The sequence below is a fragment of the Stegostoma tigrinum genome, chromosome 32 (genome assembly GCF_030684315.1).
Source record: "Stegostoma tigrinum isolate sSteTig4 chromosome 32, sSteTig4.hap1, whole genome shotgun sequence".
NCBI lineage: Eukaryota > Metazoa > Chordata > Chondrichthyes > Orectolobiformes > Stegostomatidae > Stegostoma > Stegostoma tigrinum.
The window spans coordinates 37,378,034-37,399,020 of record NC_081385.1 but is presented as its reverse complement, the minus strand read 5'-3'; the positions used below and the strand labels follow the sequence as shown (position 1 = coordinate 37,399,020).

General features: G+C 44.9%; 1 protein-coding gene and 1 long non-coding RNA gene across 5 annotated transcripts in view; one reads left to right on the top strand and one right to left on the bottom strand.

The window, feature by feature from the left end:
- Positions 1 to 16,634: 16,634 nt before the first annotated feature.
- Positions 16,635 to 19,252, bottom strand: LOC125466981 (uncharacterized). Its single transcript, XR_007250541.2, has 3 exons — positions 19,138 to 19,252; positions 17,230 to 19,038; positions 16,635 to 17,097 (listed from the first exon to the last, which is right to left on the bottom strand). It is a non-coding gene; the product is annotated as an uncharacterized LOC125466981 (long non-coding RNA).
- A 278-nt stretch (positions 19,253 to 19,530) lies between these two features.
- LOC125466930 (rho GTPase-activating protein 32-like) overlaps positions 19,531 to 20,987 on the top strand; it is a 511,751-nt gene continuing 510,294 nt past the window's right edge. For 3 of the 4 annotated variants that reach the window (XM_059638930.1, XM_048562116.1, XM_048562117.1), the window contains exon 1: positions 19,531 to 19,620. The gene's annotated coding sequence lies outside the window, so the exon portion shown is untranslated. The remainder of the gene's footprint in view (positions 19,621 to 20,987) is intronic. The other variant, XM_048562118.2, reaches the window with a different exon arrangement.

Here is a 20,987-nt window from a genome sequence, read left to right as displayed (position 1 = left end):
TCAAATCAAGTTCAACTACACATTTAGTCAGCATTGTACAGATTGCAAAATAACACTGAAGGAATGTCTGAGGAGCAGAGCTGGCAGCATCCGTGGAGAGAGAACAGAATTAACATTTTGAATCCTGAGACTCTTCTTCAGAACTGATTGTCGCTAGGAAAAGGTTGCTATGTATGCTAAAGATGGGGTGGGGTTGGGGGGGGGGGGGGGCGGCGGAGAAGTGCACGATAGATGGGGATGGAGTCCAGATAGAGAAAAAAAATAGTTGGGCAGACAAAGTAATAGGCTAAGGTCAGCTTGGGGAAATCAACTGCTGCTAATGGGACCATTTGTGGCTGACAATGGGTTGTTTGTGGTAGCAGCCCATGTGATGACAAAGTCTGGTGTGTGGGGCTAGGATAAGGACATGGGAGAAAGTGCTCAGGCCCTAAAATTACTGAACTTGATTTTGAGTCTGGATGGTTGCAGGGTTGCAAGGGGAAAAAAGTCTAATTTTAGAGTCTCAAGCTTAGCTAAGAGTGATGGTTTAATTGTTGCTTTAATGCACAATAACAGTTTAAGTGACTTCAAAGTGCTCTTAATGCGTACTATCAGGCCGTTTCTTCCAACACTTCAGATATAGGGAATTATACTGAGAATACTTTGAGTCACTCTTTGAAGGTAGCCCATTGTTGAGTTACTATTTTTCCTGCTAACCTTTTGTTCCAGTCAATCCTCCCCAACTCAATTCTTACCCCATTGAAGCCATCCCCTTACAGATCTGATGCCTCAGTGATTCCCAGGTGAGCGTAGGCCTCGAGCCTCAGCTGCAATCTATACTCCCCTACAATGCATAGCTCCCTCACAAGACCAACTCTTCTTTGAATCCCAGGCACAAAGGGCAGAAGAGTCACAGAAAAAAAATGCAGGGTGCAAATGCTGCAGACGACATGCAAAGCAGAAGACATGCTGAAAATGGGGAATGCAGTATTCTCACTGCAGGAAGTGGAATCAGTTTCCACAAGTGTGTGGCAAAAAGAAGCATAACGAAGAAGTACAGATGGCGCTGAAAACATTTTGACAGAATATTTTGATGAATCACTCAACACCACACAAATGGCTCATTCAAGCTAATAGGTGACACACGGTTTGTGACAGTAGGAATAATGAGTCTACATAAAGTGTCAGACGCTGTCTCAGATGCCAATCACTGACAGCATTTTGCTACAACCAGCAAAGGCAAAACATCTTCACCAAAGAATGAAACTGGCAAGCAAAAGTATATAAATGTAGTAGTTTTCAAATTGCATTCTGGATGCACTTTGGGATATACAGGTGGTTGTGCATGCTGTTTGGCATCTCCACTGTCCAGAAGAATATCCAGACAACATGAGATTGTTTGTAATCTTCCAGGAGTGGAATCTATAATGGATGATCTGCTAGTTTATGGGTATAAAAACAAAATGGGAGAAGGCATTGCTGACCACTATCTAAACCTAGTGCAACTACTCAACAGAGATCACCTAATGAACCTGAAAGTGAACAAGAAAAATTACAATAAAAGGAAATAGGCCATGTACTAACAGCAAAAAATCTTCTGGATCACAAAATGGTGTAGCAGTGATGCAGCTACCAAAAGATATAAATGCAATGCAATAATATGTTGGGTTCATCAACTATTTGACAAAATTCTTGCCCAACCTGTGTTCAGACAGTGCAAACTCGTATCAAGGATGTGCAGTGCACTGGGGAACTAAAAGCAACATTTACTAAAATCAAGCCAGTAGTGATGGCAATGGCAGAGTTGAAACAGAACATAGAACACTACAGCACAGGATCAGGCCCTTCAGTGTACAATGTCAGTGCGGACCATGATGCCATTCTAAACTAAACATTTTAAACATTTATCTGTACACAGTCCGTATCCCTCAACTCCCTGTCTTTTGACAATTGCATTTGTATTCACAGCATTTACACAAACAGAAACACCATGTGCCCAGATTGAAAAGTAGCGACTAGCCATTGCCTTTGCTTTGAAACATTTTTGTCAACACTTAGTTGGAAGAAACAAAGAGATAGTCAAGTCTGACCACCAGCCATGTCTAAGCACTTTTTCTTAAGTCACTATTATTTGCACAAATCATCTTCAAAAAATGTTCCTCTAGTTACAGAGGTATCATCTGAACATGACATTGAAGCAAGGAAAGCCAATATACATTTCTGACATGCTGTCAAGAGCAGCACTCCTGATCAAGAATGTAGACGACACAACAGTGTAAAATCTGTCAGAGCCAATGTGAAGCAGCGGCTTGACATACTTTGAAAATCATTGACCCTACAGAGACATTTAATCTTAGAGGCAAGCTCTTTGCTCAAATCATGTGACATAACTGAACAGGACACAACTCTGCAACATTTGCAAAAAGGAAAGATAATAGGATGGCTTGAAAGCATTAAGGACACTTTTGTCGGTGTATGGGCATATAGAAATGATATAGAAATGAATTGACAGCCCAAGATGACATATTATACAAAGGAAATAGGGCAATTTTCCCTAAGGAGTTAAGAAGAGAGATGCTAAAATGCATCCACTGAAGCCACAAAAGAATTGAGTTATGACAGAGGAAAGAAAGAAATGAGCTTTTGTGCTTGACTGGCTGAATATAAGCAAATATAAGCAACAACATTAAGGACTACATCAGCCAATGTAATGGTTATAATGAGTGCCAGGTTAAGCTTGAGAGCCACTGATACATGACATTCCAGAAAGACCATGGATGATGCAGGGAGTAGACCATTCTCGCAGGATCGGAATATCTTGTCTGCCATAAACTATTGGGAGGTGGACAGTTAACTTCAATGACTTTTGCTGAGATCGCTGAATGCCTAAAAACTGTTATAATATTCCCAACATTGTGCCACTGGCCCTCAGGCCACGAATGAAGAGGTCAGTCGCATTGTGAAAGATTGGGAACTTCAAACCACATTGCATCTCTACACTATCCCAATCAAACAAAAAGTCTGAGGTGGCAGTAAAGATTGCTGAAGAAATCACAAAGAAATCAAGCAAATCCTGCACAGATGTATACTTGATCCTTGTTGTACATGGATCCACATACTCACAAGGTTGGCCACGTAAGTGATCCATTTTCCCCCACTGACAGGTCCCAATGGATCACAGGATATTTCCAGGTCTATCAGGAAAAATAAGTGTTTACAATTCTGTTTTATGATATTCATGGGAGATTTTGGCCCTGATCCCCAGTTGTTAATGAGGACTAGGTATATATATGGAAATCTATGAGTAGAGAAACACATCCACTGAAGGCTTGGAAAGTTATCCAAGCTACATACAAACTACTCTTCTAATAGCCATTAAGCTACTGCATCTATAGTAATGAAGCTACTGTTGTAATATGTGGCAAAACAAGAAAAGCGAGCCAGCCATTGCTGACAAAGGAAGTTGGAGATAGTATTCGATCAAGGAAGCTGATAAAGTTGCCAAAAAGCTGTAAATCTCAGGATTGGGAGAATTTTAGAATTTAGCAAAGGAGCAGCAGGAAAATATTAAAAAGAGATTAGAATACAAATGTAAAATAGTCAGAAACATAAAAACGGCTGGAAAAGCTTCTAGAGTCACATAGAACAGATTACTGAAGACAAATACGTGCCCATTACAGACAGAAGCAGGAGAATTTATAATAGGAAACAGAGAAATGACAGATAAAATAAATAAGTCCTTTGTGTCTATCTTCAAAAACAACAAATCTGCATGAAATACTTACATCCAAGGGTCTGGTGAGAATGTGGAACTGACAGACATTAGTCTTAACAAAAAAGCAGTATTGGAGAAAATAACGAGACTGACAATTGACAAATCCCCAGGATATGATGTCTTTCATCCTAGAGACAGCTATAGAGATAATGGATGCATTAGTGATCATCTTCAAAATTTCTTTAATTCTACAAGACTGGAGTATTGCAAATGTAATTCTGCTACCTAAGAAAGTAAGAAGAGGAAAACAGGGGACCGCAGACCTCTTCTGATGCCAAGGAATATACTAAAATCAATTATAAATGAGTAATTCTTGATTCAATACACATCGATTTATGAAGGGAAAATCATGTTTGAAAAACCTGAGGACATTTTTGAGGATGTTACTAGCAGAGTTGATAAAGGTGAGCCAGTTGATATAGTGTATTTGGACTTTGAGAAGGATTTTGATAAAGTCCCCTACAGAGGTAAAATGGGATTGAGAACCAGGGAGAATATAGACAGTAGGGATAAATAGGTCACCCTGGATTGGCAGGCTCTGACCATTAGGGTATGAAAAGAATCAATGCTTGGGTCACTGTGGTTCATATTCCATGTATATGTTTCCTTTTACTTTCTTCTCCATGGGTCTCTGAGGTCTGTGCGTGACTGTAATGTCCAAAAGTGTGAGCCAATGCTGACATGTTGGTGTTCCAATTTCATTTCAATACGAGTGATGTGCAGGCTTCATCTTTAAGTCATGATTTCTCCCTATTTCTTGTCATCCATTTTCTGTTATCTGACCTCCTTTATATCTCTATTAAGGTGACCACTTCAGCCCCAGAGCTTTTAGAAATTTTCTAGTTGGTCTTACACCCCCTCCACATAGAGATCAGAAATACTGTGATTTATTTGAACATTACCCCACTCCAAAGAGCACCCAATCCTTTCCCATTTACTGTGAGGTCAAACTGCCATTTGCACTTGTCCTCAATCACAGTGACCATTCCTTCAGAAACCCATTAAAGTTAAGCCCCAGCCCCAAGCTTTCCCTGGGGCCATACAGACTGATCCATTTTAAGCCCTTGATCATTAGTCATAAAATAGAGTCCCTAAAGTGCGGAAGACGTCATTTGACCTATCGCGTCTACATTGATCTTCCAAAGAGCATCCCATCCAGAACCAGCACCCACCCTATCCACATATCCTCATAATTTTCATGGCTAATCCATCTAGCCTGCACATCCCTAGGTATAAAGATCAATTTAGCATGGCCAGTCCACATAACCTATACATTTTTGGGCTGTGTGAGGAAGCTGGAGCATCCAGTGGAAACGTGTAAGCTCCACAATGACAGTCACTCAAGGCTAGATTCAAATTTGGGTCCCTGGTGTTGTAAGGCAATGGTACTAATTACTGTGCCACTGTACCACCCTTAACACAGTGTCGTTTAGCAATGTGTCCATTGATTTAGACTCATAGAGTCCTACAGCATGGAGATGGCTCTTCGGTCCAAACTGGCTGACGAAAGTGTCCATCCACACTAACCTCATTTCCTTGCACTTGGCCAATATCCTTCTAAACCTTGCCTATTCACGTATTTTTCCAAATGCCTTTTAAATGTTGTTAATGTACCCATCTCAACAATTTCCGCTGGCAGCTCATTCCATATACACACCACCCTCTGTGTAAAAATGTTGCCCCTCAAGTTTCCATTTATTCTTTCCCCTCTTACCTTGAACCAATGCCCTCTAGTCCTCGATTCCCCAACCTTGGGAAAAAGACTGCGTGCTTTCACGTTGTCCATACCGCTCATGATCTTATACACTTTTATAAGATTGCCCTCAGTCTCCTACGCTCTAAAGAAAAAAGTCCTAGCTTGTCCAACCTCTCCCTCTAACTCAGTTCCTTGAGTCCTGGCAACATCCTTGTAAAAATAACATCTTTCCTACAGCAAGATGACCAAAACTGAACATAATGTATCAAGTCAGGGCTCACCAACATTCTGTACAACTGCAACACAACTTCCCAACTACTATACTCAATGCGCTGACTGATGAAGACCAATGTGTCAAAAATCTTTTGCCTCATCTATTGCCTCATGTACCTGTGAACTCTATTTTGAGAGAGCTGTGCAGCTGAACTCCAAGGTCCCTCTGTTCCACTACACTCCTTAAGGCCTCACCATTCACCATGAGACACCCACCTTGATTTGACATTCGAAAATGCAAAACCTTACACTTATCTACATTAAACTTCATTTGCCATTTCCCAGACCAGTGGTCAAGATTCTGCTGCAATTTCTGATAACCTTCCTCACCGTCCATAGAACCACATATTTTAGTGTCACCTTTAAACTAAATAATCATGCCTTGTACATTCTCATCCAAATCATTGATGTAGATAACAAACAGCAATGGGCCCAGCACCAACCTTTGAGGTACACCACTAGTCACAGGACTCTAATCCGACTATCATCCTCCCACTATTCTGCTTTGCTGCGTACCATCAGGCCAATTGTGTATCCAATTTACCAGCTCTCCCTGGATTCCATGTGATCTAACCCTCCATGTGGAACCTTATCAAAGGCTTTACTGAAATTCTTATAAACTACATCTATCACTATGCCCTCTTCAACCTTCCTGGTCACTTCATCAAAGAACTCTAACAAATTTATGAGGCATGATCTCCCTTGCACAAAGCCATGCTGACTACTCCCAGTCAAACTCTGCCTTTCCAAATGTGTGTATATCTTGCTCTGCAGAAACTTCTCAAGTATTTTACCTACCACACACATTAGGCTTATTGCTCTACAGTTCCCATATTTTTCTTTGCAACCCTTCTTGAATAAGGACACAACATTCGCTACCCCCCCAAGTCATCATTACCGGTGGCTAATGATGATGCAAATATATACTGCCCCTGCAATTTCTTCTCTAGCCTCTTGCAGGATTCTTGGATATATCTGGTCAGGACCAGGAGATTTATCCACCTTCATACAACACCTCCTTTACCGTGATATGGACTGGCCCCAAGATACCACCACTAACTTCCCCAGGTTCCCAAGTTTTCATGTCTTTCTCCATGGTAAACATAGAAGAGAAATATTTATTGAGGACCTCGCCCATCTCCTGCCGTTCCATACATACATACCCACTTTTGTGCTTGAGAGATCCTATTCTCTCTCTAGTTATTCTTTTTCCTTTAATATACTTAAAGAATCTCTTTGGATTCACCCTAATCTTCTCAGCCAAAGCTATCTTGCACCCACTTTTCCCTCTTCTGATTTCCTTCTTCAGTAAATCCCCTACCTACCTCCGGGGATTCCCTTGATCCCAGCTACCTGTACTTGAGCCATGTCTCCTTCATTTTTTCTGGTCAAAGCCTCAATATCTCTTGTCATCCAGGGTTCCCTACTCCTACTAACCTTGCCCTTCACCCTCACAGGAACATACGGACTTTGAACTCTTGCTATCACACTTTTAAAGGCCTCCTACTTGCTGGAGGTTCCTTTGCCTGCAAACAAACTACTCCAATCAATCCCTGCAAGCTCCTGTCTAATTCTACCTAAATTCACCTTGCCCAAGTTTAGAATTTGAACCTGTGGACCAGTTTTGTCCCTCTCCATAAGTATTTTAAGATTAATAGAACTATGATCACTGGTCCCAAAGTGGCCCCTCCACTGTCAACAGTCACCTGACCTGCCCTATTTCCCAAGAGTAGATTGAATTTTGCCCAGTCCCAAGTAGGACCCTCTGTATATTGCTTGAGGAAACTTTCCTGAACACATTTAACAAATTCTACCCCATTTAAGCCCTTAACACTCTGGTAGCCCCAGTCTATGTTAAAAATATTAAAATCCCCTATTAGGACAGCCCTTTGCTCCTATAGGTCTCTCCAGTCTCCCTGCATATTTGTTCCTCCAATTCCTGTTGCCTATTTGGGGGCCTATAGGACAATCTCGATAACATCACTACCACTTATTCTTTAGCTTCACCCACAAAGCCTCACTGGATTGTCCCTCAGTTATTTCATCTTTGACATCAGCTATGATAAACTCCTTAATCCAAAATTCAACTCTCCACTCCCCTCCACTTCTGTCCCACCTAAAGGACCTGTACCCTGGCAGGTTAAGCTGCCAGTCCTGTCCCTTGCTTAGCCATATTTCTGTAATGGCTATAATATCCCCACTCCATGTACCTTACTTGTCAGCCCTCTTGCATTGAAATAGAAATAATTTAATCCAACAGGTATTCCTCGCTCCCTGAGGATGTAGGGTCTAGGCCCGAAACATCAGTTTTCCTGCTCCCTAAGATGCTGCTTGGCCTGCTGTGTTCATCCAGCTCTACACCTTGTTATCTCGGATTCTCCAGCATCTGCAGTTCCTATTACCTCTCATCCCTCGCTCCTTGTCCTGTTCCAGGCTGACCTGTCTCTTCAACTTGCCATTTCTGATTACTGCATCTCCTTCCAGCCTTGCACTTATTTTTCTGCTGTTGAGGATCCAACCCCCATGCCAATCTAGTTTAAACCCTCTTAATGATAGATTGACTGTTCAGCACACCCATTATCACAAGCTGCTTACCTCTTCCTGCATTGGAGGCAGTTCAGAGGAGAATCACTACATTTATACTAGAAGCAAGCAATACTTTAAGAAGCATCATCTTACAGGTGACACGGTGGCTCAGTGGTTAGCAATGCTGCCCCATAGCACCAGGGACCCACATTCAATTCCACCCTCAGGAACTGTCTGCATGGACTTTACACGTTCTCCCTCCCTGTGTCTGCATGGGTTTCCTTCCACAGTCCAAAGATTTGCATGTTATGTGGATTGGCCATGCTAAATTGCCCACAGTGTTCAGGGATGTGCAGATTAGGTCAATAGCATGGGAAATGTAGAATTACAGGGATTTGGTCAGTGTGCACTTGATGGGCCAAATGGTCTACTTCCACATTGTAGGGGTTCTGTTTATCGAGAGAGAGAAATTGAGCAGTTTAGGTCTAAATTCTTTGGAGTTTAGACAAACAATAGAGATCAGATTGAGGTGTAAAAGGTGCTAAGGGGAATTAACAAGGTAAATGAAGAGAGAATGTTTCCTCTTGTGGGCAATCTAGAACAAGATGTTATAGTTTTAGGATATGGGGCAGCAGGTTTACAACAGGACAGAAGAAATTGCTTCTCTCATAGGGTTGTGAATCTGTGGAATTCATTATCCCAGAGTGTAGTGGATGCCAGGGCATTGAATAAATTTAGGAGGACACAAACAGGTTTTCATTTAGCATTGGGTTAAGGTGTTTTGGGAAGCAGGCAGCAAAGTGGACTTGAGGACAAGAAGAGATCAGTCCTGATCTTATTGAATGGTACGGCATGTTTGAGAGGCTAGATTGCCTGCTCTTGCTCCTGGTCTTATGGTCTCCCTCTACTTGTACTAAAAATTAAGCTAAACTTCACCATGGTGGAATTTGAGTTTAATTTTAAAAATCTGGAATTAAGAATACACTGATGGTAGTGAAACCTTCCCACTGATTGTAAGGGGGAGAAAAAATGATCTGGGAAGGAGATCTGCCATTCTCACCTGGTCTGGCCTACATTTGACTCCATGCCCACAGCAATGCGGTTGACTCTCAACAGTCCTCTGAAATGGCCCAGCAAGCCATTCAGTTGTATCAATCACTGCAAAGTCTCAAAGGAATGAAACCAGATGGATCATCTGGCACTGACTGAGGCACTGGAAAAGACAATGACAGAAACAGTCTTGTTGACCCTGTAAAGAAGTCCTGACTAACGTTTAGGGGCTACAGCGAAAATTGGGAGGATGGCCTCACAGGCAAGTAACAAGACCCAGACAGCAACAGCCTGACACAGTCATACTTATGTAATCATATCTCACTGACAATGTCCCAGACACACCATCTCCATCCCTGGACATGTCTTGTCCCTCTGGCAAGTCAAACACAGTACAGGTGGTGGCACAGTGGTACGCTGTCTGGAAAGAGCTGCCCTGGGAGTCCTCAACATTGAATCCAGACATCATGAAGTCTCATGGATTCAGGTTAAACATGGACAGGAAAACCTCCTGCTGATTACCAAATACCATCCTCCCTCAGTTAATGAATCGGTACTCCTCGGCGTGGAACAACACTTGGAGGAAGTGCTGAGGGTGGCAAGGGTACAAAATGTATTCTGGGTGTCCACTACCAACAGCAGCTCAGCTACTGATAGAGCTAGTCAGATCTTAAAGGACATTGTTGCTGAACTTGGTCTGCAGCAGTTGGTGAGGGAACCAACAAGAGAGCAGGACATATTTGATTTCATTCTTACCAGTTTACCAGCTGCAGATATATTTGGCCATGACAGGATCTGTAAGAATGATCATCATACTGCACAGTCCTTATGGAGACGAAGTCCAGCTTTGAAAGTACTTCCATTGTGTTGTGTGGCACTATCACCATGCTAAATGGGACAGACTTCAAAAAGATCTAACAACTGGGTACTGGGCATCCATGAAATGCTGTGAGCCATCAAAAGCAGCATAATTGTACTCCAGTACAATTGTAATCTCATAGCTCGGTGTAATCTCTACCAAGCCAGGGGACCAACCCTAATTCAATGGAGAGTGCAGGAGGGCATGCCAGGAGCAGCATCAAGCATATCTGAAAATGTGGTGTCAACCTGGTTAAGCCAACAAACAGGAATGCTTGCTTGCCAAACAGCATAAGCAGCAAATGAGAGAAAACTAAGCGATCCCACAACCAACGGACCAACTTTAAGCCCTGCAATCCTGCCACATCTAGTCATGAATGACAGTGCAAAATTAAACAACTCACTGGAGGAGGAGACTCTATGAATATTCCCGTCCTGAATCATGGAAGAGCACAGCAAATCTTCAGTGAGAAGGGCCAAATAGATGATCCAATTTGGCCTCATCCAGTGGTCCCCAGCATTACAGATACTAGTCTTCAGCCAATTCAATTCACTCCACATGGTTCAAGAAACAGCTGGAGACACTGGATACTGCAAAGGCTATGGGCCCTGACAACATTCTGGCAACCGTACTGAAGGCTCATGCTCCAAAACTTGCCACTCCCCTTGCCAAGCTTTTCCAGTGCAGTTGCAACACTGGCATCTACCCGACAATGTGGAAAACTGCTTAGTTTTGTCCTGTACGTAAAAAGCAGGACAAATCCAACCCAGACAATTACCACCCCAGACATTTACTGTCAATCATCAGTAAAGTGATGGGTGGTGTCATTAATAGTGCTATCAAGCAGCACCTGCTCAGCAATAATCTGTTCAATGACACTCAGTTTGGATTCTGCCAGGGCCACTCAGCTCCTGACCTCATTACAGCCTTGGTTCAAACAGGGACATAACAGCTGAATTCCAGAAGCGTGGTGAGAGTAAGAGTCCTTGACAGCAAGACCGAGTGTGGCGTCAAGGAGCTCTAGCAAAGCTGGAATCAATAGGATTGGGTGCAAATTCTCCAGCCGGTTGGAGTCATTCCTGGCACACAGGAAGATAGCTGTAGTTGTTGGAGGTCAGTCATTTTAGGTCCAGGGCTTGTCTGCAGGAGTTCCTCATGGTAGTGTCCTCCGCCAACCTTTTTCTGCAGCTTCATTAATGTTCTTTCCTTTATCATAAGACTGGAAGTGGGGATATTCACCGACGATTGCACAATCTTCAGCACCATTCTGGACTCCTCGGATACTGAAGCAGTCCATGTTCAAACATACACCAAGATCTGGCCAATATCCAGGCTCGGGCTGAAAAGCGGCATGTAACACTTGCACCATACAAATGCCAGGCAAAGACTATCATCAATAAGTGACAATCTAACCACCACCCCTTGATATTCAATGATGTTATCACTACTCAATACCCCATTATCTACATTCTAGGAGTTACCATGGACCAGAAACTCAACTGGACTCACCACAAACACAGTGGCTACAAGAGCAGGTCAGAGGCTGGGAATACTGCAGCGAGTAACTCACCTCCTGACTCCTCAAAGCCTGTCCACCATCTACAAGTCACAAGTCAGGAGTGTGATGGAATACTACCCATGTGCCTGGATAAGTGCAGCTCCAACAGAGCTCAATAAGCTTGACACCATCCAGCACAAAGAAGCCCACTTGACTGGCACCACATCCACCTCATCTACCACAGATACTTAGCCGCAACAGTGTGTAATATCTACAAAGGTGCACTGCAGAAATTCACCAAAGATACTCAGACACTTGTTCCAAACTCATGACCAGTTCCATCTAGACGGAAAAGGGCAACAGATATATGGAAACACCACCACCTTCAGGTTCACCTCCAAGCCGATCATTACCCTGACTTGGAAATATATCACCCTGCCTTTGCTGCAATTGGGACAGAATCCTGGAATTCCCTCCTTAGTGGCATTGTGGGTCAATCCAGAGCAGGTGGGCTCCAGTGGTTCTAGAAGGCAGTCCACCACCATCTTCTCAGGGGCAACTGAGGATGGGCAATTAATACCAGCCAAGCCAGTGAGGCCCACATCCCGCAAATGAATAAAAAATTGTAATTGAGCACTAAAGACGTTGTACTCGAAGAAAGTAATGTGGTTATACAAAGGCTGCCAGCTTATAACTTAGAGCTAAAGTCCGAGTGTTGATGTGATCCCAGCTGTAATAAATTTACGTGCTTTTGTTAAAGGTACATTGATGGCCCTCTTGTGGTGCTGTAGTAGGGTTCCTACCCCTGAAAGGAATGGTACAGATTCAAATCTCACCTATTCCAGAAATGTGTAATAATGTCCCTAAATAGGCTATTAGAAAAATAGGTTATATGAAAAGAAAAATTAAAGGTACATTGATCTCCATGGTAAACAAATAAAAGGATGAATAAACCTTAGCCTGCATATGCTGTGGATCTGCCTTATCCACCATTATGTTAGCTGGGATCATAACAACTAACAGATATACTCTCTCACTTAATCAACTGCAGGGTTTGGTCACTACATCATTGAAGAGGTATTTATGATGGCTATGAAGTCACTAGGTGGAGCTTCAGGTTGTGTGTTGATACAACTGCCATTCTTCAAGGCCTCCCCAGGTAGCTTTGCTACATTCACTGCTGTCTTTCAGGATTCAGTAACTGTGCAGGAGTTTGGGCGGGGCGGGTGGAACTTCATCGATCTGACAACTTAAATCATGATTGAACTAACAATTTGTGCAGTTTTATCATAAGCTCCCTGCTCTTATATTCTATTCCTTGGGAAAAAAGAAAAGGATTCTCAAATAGTAGCGAAACGTGCTGGAGAAACAGCATTTGTGAAGAGTCTACAGCCATTCTCCTCACTATTGGCCAATTTTAGTATCATCTGCAAAATTCTTGATGAAATTCCCGACATTCATATCCAAATTGTCAACACATACCACATAAAGGACATCCAGAACCAAGCCATACACAGCCCCACTGTCAACAGCATTTTAGTCATACCCACTGTCAACCATAACTTGGCAATGGATCGTAACCCAAAATTACTTATGGATATATTGAACTTTTAATTACAATATATGTTTTCTCAAAAAAGGGAACAGCCAAAAGGTGAGTGAGAAAATAAATTCAGTGACTATCCAGCAAATCAATAACAAAATCCATGGAATGTCACACCAATAAAGGTAGCAGGGAAACCTAGGGAGGAGCAATTCAAACCAAACTGGATTGTGATCTTCTGTGGGTACAGAAGGACTGACTACCATGTCTCCCTCTCTCAGCAGGAAGCCACCTTTTATTGGATTATGTTCCCAAAAGTTGATATGCTTGTGTTTTACTGTCACAGCAATATACGAAGAATTGAGTTAAAAACCAAACATAAACCCTGATAATAAAGTGTGAAGCTGGATGAACACAGCAGGCCAAACAGCATCTCAGGAGCACAAAAGCTGACGTTTCGGGCCTAGACCCTTCGTCGGAGAGGGTTCTGGAATAAATAGGGAGAGAGGAGGAGGCGGATCGAAGATGGAGAGAAAAGAAGATAGGTGGAGAGGAGAGTACAGGTGGGGAGGTAGGGAGGGGATAGGTCAGTCCAGGGAAGATGGACAGGTCAAGGAGGTGGGATGAGGTTAGTAGGTAGGAAATGGAGGTGCGGCTTGAGATGGGAGGAAGGGATGGTTGAGAGGAAGAACAGGTTAGGGAGGCAGAGACAGGCTGGGCTGGTTGTGTGATGCATTGGGGGGAGGGGACAAACTGGGCTGGTTGTGGGATGCGGTGGGGGAAGGGGAGATTTTGAAGCTGGTGAAGCCCACATTGCTACCATTGGGCTGCAGGGTTCCCAAGCGGAATATGAGCTGCTGTTCCTGCAACCTTCGGGTGGCATCATTGTGGCACTGCAGGAGGCCCTTGATGGACATGTCATCCGAAGAATGGGAGGGGGAGTTAAAGTGGTTCGCGACTCGGAGGTGCAGTTGTTTATTGCGAACTGAGCGGAGGTGTTCTGCAAAGCAGTCCCCAAACCTCCGCTTGGTTTCCCCAATGTAGAGGGAGCCACACTGGGTACAATGGATACAGTATACCACATTGGCGGATGTGCAGGTGAACCTCTGCTTAATATGGAAAGTCATCTTGGGGCCTGGGATGGGGGTGAGGGAGGAGGTGTGGGGACAAGTGTAGCACTTCCTGCAGTTGCAGGGGAAGGTGCCGGGTGTGGTGGGGTTGGAGGGCAGTGTGGAGCGAACAAGGGAGTCATGGAGAGAGTGGTCTCTCTGGAAGGCAGACAAGGGTGGGGATGGAAAAATGTCTTGGGTGGTGGGGTCGGATTGTAGATGGCGGAAGTGTCGGAGGATGATACGTTGTATCCGGAGGTTGGTGGGGTGGTGTGTGAGAACGAGGGGAGGAACCCTGATATGTGTGTGCTAATGGCTGATATGTTAATATATAGCTTGAAATTAGCCATCAGTCAGTCAGTGAAATCACCGTCATAAATGAAACGGACAAAAGATTGTCAGTGAATGTATGGCAACGAGTTTCTTGAAATGAACTGCATATTACCAACATCAACATTAGTTATGTCACCCAACCAATCGGCCACAATATTAGACCACAACACCATGAGATATAGGAGGAGAATCAGGTAATTCAGTCTATGGAGATCACTTTGCCATTCAATTATGGCTGGTATGTTTCTCAATCCCATTCTCCTGCAGTATCCCAGAACCCTTGATCCCGTTACCAATCAATATCCTATGTCCGTCTTCAATACAGTCAATGGCTTGGCCTACACAGACCTCTGCGGCAATGAGTTCACTAGTTTGACCACCCTCAGGCTGAAGAACTTCTCATTTCAGGTCCAAAGGGTTGTCTTTTCAGTCTGAGGCTGTGCCCTTGGGTCCTAGTCTCAGCTACTCGTGGAAAAATCTCCTTCACATTTGCTCTACCCAGGCCCCTCAGTATCCTGCAAGTTTTAATTCAGTTTCCCCCCCATATCCTTCAAAACTCCATACAGTACAGACCCTGAGTCCTCAATTGCTCCTGATATGACAAGCCCTTCATCCTCGGATCATTGTGAACGTCCTCTAATGCCAGAATAACCTTCCTTAGATACAGGGCCTAAAATTGCTCAGAATATTTCAAATGCAGTTTGACCACAGCTTTATACAGGCTCAGCTACTCTTGTATTCCAGCCATCATGAAATGAATGCTAAAATTGCATTTGCTTTCCTAACTGCCAAGTGAACCTGCTTGTTTGCCAACTTGTTCCATCATGTTCACCTTTCACTCTCCACAGAACACAAAGACTGATTCATTCAACTTTTAAATTTTTTGTTAAAACTTTGTGGCTGTATATTAAATTTTGTATTTTCTCACATTGGTAGATGATAAACTCCAGTCTTTGTTTGGTTCAAGAAGGCCTGATTAATTTGGCTCCTTTCAAAATGCAAGTACATTTGGATAGGGAAAAGGAATCTACAAGGGGAGTGAATCTTTATAAATTAATCTTATTACAACTGACTAAAGAAGGGGTTAAATTAAGAGAAGCCAATTCATCTCTTCTCATCTGAATATGATCATTTCGGATATTCCATCCAGAATCGTAACAAAGTGGGGACCTTCAGCCTCCACCAGTTATGCAAACCATTATTCTTTGTTTCCTGCCAGTGAATCAACGTTCTATCTAGCTTCCTCCATATCTCTATATTTCATGAAATTTTGTTATTTTAACTAGTCTGTCACGTGGGAGCTTGTCAAGGTATTGTTGAAATCCATGTACACCACATCAGTTACACTACTCTCATTAATCCTCATTACTTTCTCAAGCATTTCAACTGAGTTAGACAGACTCTTCCCTTAACAATTCTATACTGTTCTTGATCACACTCTATGCCTCTCTAAGTAAGTTTCTCAGGTCTCCCAGAATTGATTCCTAAACTTTGCTCATGCCAGATTAGACGCATTGGTCTATAACTAGTTGTTTGTCCCTTGTTCATATTTTAAACAAAGGGACAATGTTAGCAGTCCTCAGTCATGTGGCTCCAGACCTGCGTCCAGTGATGATTGGAAATTGATGGTCAAAGAATCTGTTATTTCCTCCTTGGTTGCATTTAATAGCCGGTGCTCCATTTTAATTAATGATAATCCCAATATCAATTTCTCTGTCCCTAAGTTTATCATATCCATTAACTCATACTAGGTGAAGTGCACAGCTAGTCAGCACGTAGAACAGTTTGAGACGCACACAACAAGTCAGCATGTAATAACACAGGGACAGCAAGCCAGATCAAATCAGATTCAAATCTGGATATCACAACATATTGAAATTGGAATATTCAAAGACCCTCAAAATTGTCCAACTGTTTCATAGCAGACTTTATGAATAACCATTATCAGACACCAAGTTTAAGCTTTAACAGAAATTAAAAATTTATTGTTAGTATTGTAACTTTCCCATAGCAAAACTAAGCAATGAGGTAAGCTAATTAATGTTGGTGTTTTAAACCCGATCTATTTGATCATAGGCCCCACTCACACTCATAGACAGACATAGTTATGTGATAAATTAAAAGAAATAAAAAAAGAGCTGGAACTGGCCAGATCACTTTTGAATGGCAGTTGCTAAATCTTCATTCAATCCTCAGATAATGAGTTGTTCACAGGCACATGGGACTGTATATCCTGCTTGAATTCCGAAATCACTGGTCAAGGCAAACAGTTTCTGCAGAATGCCGGAGAGTTTTACTGATGTGTTGCAAGCTAGGGTTCTGTTCTCAGAACTTTCAATAAGTTGATAACTGGATATAAACAACTTCCAAAACTCTATCCAGCAGCTTTCACAAACCAGTGCCCTCAACTTAAATAAGGGCAATTATCGAGGAGTTAAGCATGGTCTGGAGCAGACCTGAAAAGAAAAAAATTAAGAATAAAATCAGTGGAGGAGAAGCAGTGACAGAAATATAAACAGATTTTTAATAACACTCAGCAAAAAATTATTCCAGTCTTAAAGAAGGACTCAATGAAAAGAATGAATCACCTGTGGTTAACAAAGGCAATGAATCATACTATCCACTTGAAAATGAACATATACCAAGTGGCTAAAACTAGTCATAGGCAAGAGGATTGGGATTTTGTTTTAGGAAACAGCAGTGGATGACATAACAAGCCAGTAAAAGGGAGAAGATTGCTTATGGAAGTAAATTGACAAGAAATGCAAAAGCAAAGAGCAAGACCTTCTGTGGGTATATAAGAAGAAAGAGAGAAACTAAAGGGAGTGTGGTAGCCTTGAAGAATGAAACTAGGGAATTGATAATGGGAACTGTTCAAAAGGCAGATAATTTAAACCAAAATTTTGTCTTGGTCTTCATGCCTAAGAATTTTATAAATATCCCAATCTTAGCACATATGCAAGGGTCTAATCAAAGGTTTTGTAACATCCTCTAATACTGGGACAAAGCATCTGACAAATTCATGACTGAACACAGATAAGTCACCAAGACCAAATGGTCTGCATCTAGGTGTTTTAAAGTAGGTGACGGGAGACTGAAAGAGAGAAATTATCGACCAGTTAGCCTAACATCTGTCATTGCAAAAATGCTAGAGTCCATTATTAAGGAAGAAATAGCAGTACTTTTAGAAAAGTGTGACACAATCAAATAAATAAGGTAATTTTGAGAAAGATTTTGTGAAAAATGTTTTGAAAAATACATTTTTGACAAATCTCACTTGAGCTCTTTGAAGGTATAACAAGCAGAGTCGATAAAGGAAACTGGTAGAAGTAGTGTATTTGGGTTTATAGAGATATTCAATAAAGTGCCTCTTACAAAGTTATTGCACAAGTTAGGCGCTCACAGTTTATTCACTTTTAAAATGAAGTGAGGATTGGTTAACACCTTGTAGGGTTGGGCTTAATGGTCGACACAAAGAGTTGGGATGAATGGGTCTTTTTCAGGTTTTGAAAAAAATTACTAGTGGTGTGCCACAGCATCAAGCTTTAGGGCTTTAATTATTTATGACCTATATTAATAAGTTGGAGGCCTGGGCATCCAGTTTATCCAAATCCACTGATGAGACAGAAATATATGGAAGGGATGTTGTAATAAAGACATACAGAAGCTGCAAGGGGAGAGAGATAAATTCAGTGAGTGGGCCAAAACTTAGCAAATTGAGTTTAAAGAGGAATACGGAGGATCTGTTGATAGTGTGGAGCTGGAGAAACACAGCCGCTGAGGCAGCATGACAGGAGTAGGAGAATTGACGTTTTGGGTCTGAATCTTGATCTGGGCAGCAGAGGGGGTAGGGAGCTGGAAAATAAATAGAGGGAAGAGGGGTGGGGCGGGGGAAGATAGATGCGATGACAATAGGCAGATGCAGGTAGGGGTAGTGGGGATTGGTCAGTGTGAATGGTGGAGTGGATAGGTGAGAAAGAAGATGGACGGGTTGTGTCACATCAAGGAAGTGATGGTGAGGGGGCAGGTTGCGGGTAGATTTTGAAACTGCTGAATTCTACGTTAAGGTTCCCTAAATCGAATACGAAGTGTTGCACAAAGTTTACATGTGGCATCATTGTGAGACTGGAGAAAGCCCAGTATGGACACGTCACCCAGGGAGTGGGAGAGGGAGTTAAAATGGTTCGCGACTGGAAGGTGTTGTCGTCTGTCGCGAACAGAGCGCAGGTGCTTTACAAAACGGCCTCCGAGTCTGCGCTTGGTCCCACGGACACCAGGTTGGAAGATGTGCAGGTGAATACTGGTGGGCTTTGGAAGCTACGGTCGAGGCCCAGTTGACAGATCTTCAGATTCTTTGAAATATTTGACGTTGATCCTGAAATGTGGCAATATTCTGTCTGAATAAAGAAATTGCAGATTTTACTAAAAGCTCTCACCTGTTCGTATTAAATTAAACCAGGATAATTAAGTTTTGGATTTGATAGTCACTCACTTACAGCCTTCAGCTCCCGCGCAACACACACTACTGGGTTAGGTGAGGCGGGCTATACGTGCTGGCGCGAGTGGCCTGGGGCGGGGAAACGTAGGGATGGAAGGGTGCGGGGAATGGCTGTGCGTCCTCACGCACGGTTGGCTGGGCAGGTCGGGCTGCACGTGCTGACGCAAGGTGGCGGCGGGGCAGGGAAGAAGGGGAGGTAAGGGGAGAGAAGAAGCTGTGTGTCCTCACGCAGGGAAGTCTGTCGACGGGCGGGGGGAACTGTACGTGAAGTCGCATGGGCGGGGCCGGGGCCGGTTCAGGGGCGTGCGTGGTGGAAGGTGCGGGGAAAGAGGCTGTCCTCACGCGGAACGAACTGGGGCTAGTTCTGTGCGTGCTGACGTTGCCGATGACGCTGCCACCCGGCGGGCGGGTGGTGGTTTGCGGTGAGGGCGATGGAGTGTGGACTGTCCGTCAAAGTCCGCGGGTAGCCCCGCCGAGACAGGTAGGATCCTGCTGGGAGATCGAGATCGAGATTGATGAGCGTAAAAGAAGGAAGCAGTGCGGAGTGTGTTTGGGAGGTTAAGGCTTTGAATATGTGGTAGGGTGATGCGGGAGGTGGACGTAAGGGCGTGTGGTGGTCTGAAGGAGGGGGCACGAGAGTGAGGAGGGGCGTGTGGTGGTCTGAAGGAGGGTCCGTGGGGGTGAGGAGGGGCGTGTGGTGGTCTGAAGGAGGGTCCGTGGGGGTGAGGAGGGGCGTGTGGTGGTCTGAAGGAGGGTCCGTGGGGGTGAGGAGGGGCGTGCGGGCGTCTGAAGGAGGGTCCGTGGGCGTGAGGAGGGGCGTGCGGGGGTCTGAAGGAGGGTCCGTGGGGGTGAGGAGGGGCGTGCGGGGGTCTGAAGGAAGGTCCGTGGGGGTGAGGAGGGGCGTGCGGGGGTCTGAAGGAGGGTCCGTGGGGGTGAGGAGGGGCGTGCGGGGGTCTGAAGGAGGGGCGTGCGGGGGTCCGAAGGAGGGCCCGTGGGGGTGAGGAGGGGCGTGCGGGGGTCTGAAGGAGGGTCCGTGGGTCTGAAGGAGGGGCGTGCGGGGGTCTGAAGGAGGGGCGTGCGGGGGTCTGAAGGAGGGGCGTGCGGGGGTCTGAAGGAGGGCCCGTGGGGGTGAGGAGGGGCGTGCGGGGGTCTGAAGGAGGGGCGTGCGGGGGTCTGAAGGAGGGCCCGTGGGGGTGAGGAGGGACGTGCGGGGGTCTGAAGGAGGGGCCCGTGGGGGTCTGAAGGAGGGCCCGTGGGGGTCTGAAGGAGGGCCCGTGGGGGTCTGAAGGAGGGGCGTGCGGGGGTCTGAAGGAGGGCCCGTGGGGGTGAGGAGGGGCGTGCGGGGGTCTGAAGGAGGGCCCGTGGGGGTGAGGAGGGGCGTGCGGGGGTCTGAAGGAGGGCCCGTGGGGGTGAGGAGGGGTGTGCGGGGGTCTGAAGGAAGGTCCGTGGGGGTGAGGAGGGGCGTGCGGGGGTCTGAAGGAGGGTCCGTGGGGGTGAGGAGGGGCGTGCGGGGGTCTGAAGGAGGGGCGTGCGGGGGTCCGAAGGAGGGCCCGTGGGGGTGAGGAGGGGCGTGCGGGGGTCTGAAGGAGGGTCCGTGGGTCTGAAGGAGGGGCGTGCGGGGGTCTGGAGGAGGGGCGTGCGGGGGTCTGGAGGAGGGGCGTGCGGGGGTCTGGAGGAGGGGCGTGCGGGGGTCTGAAGGAGGGGCGTGCGGGGGTCTGAAGGAGGGCCCGTGGGGGTGAGGAGGGGCGTGCGGGGGTCTGAAGGAGGGGCGTGCGGGGGTCTGAAGGAGGGCCCGTGGGGGTGAGGAGGGGCGTGCGGGGGTCTGAAGGAGGGGCGTGCGGGGGTCTG